The 286-nt window shown below is 29.4% G+C and overlaps 1 protein-coding gene across 1 annotated transcript in view; it reads left to right on the plus strand.

Annotated features, from left to right (window-relative positions):
• LOC119593518 (heat shock 70 kDa protein 14-like) overlaps positions 1-286 on the plus strand; it is a gene marked incomplete at its 5' end in the record, with an annotated part of 59,151 nt that overhangs the window by 55,483 nt on the left and 3,382 nt on the right.

Raw genomic sequence — 286 nt, forward strand, 5'->3', positions numbered from 1 at the left:
GCTAAAAAAATCTTAAAACTCTTTCATCAGCTCATTTTTTTATATACAGATAAAAGAAAAATTCTAAGCCAGTAGTTCAGGCTGCATTTTTGTACCAGTGGAGAGGGATGTCTTATTTTCTGAGAAAAAATCTGTCCCATGAGACACTTTTTTTCTCTTTTTATACAGTCTTCATCAGTCAAAATTAAAAGTTGAGCTATATCTGGAGGAAAAAAAAAAAAATGAACAGGAATATTCATATTTTAAAGGTTACAAAAGTATGTGCTATTTGTAGAGGAAAAATCAA

The sequence above is a fragment of the Penaeus monodon genome, chromosome 32 (assembly GCF_015228065.2).
Source record: "Penaeus monodon isolate SGIC_2016 chromosome 32, NSTDA_Pmon_1, whole genome shotgun sequence".
Classification (NCBI taxonomy): Eukaryota; Metazoa; Arthropoda; class Malacostraca; order Decapoda; family Penaeidae; genus Penaeus; species Penaeus monodon.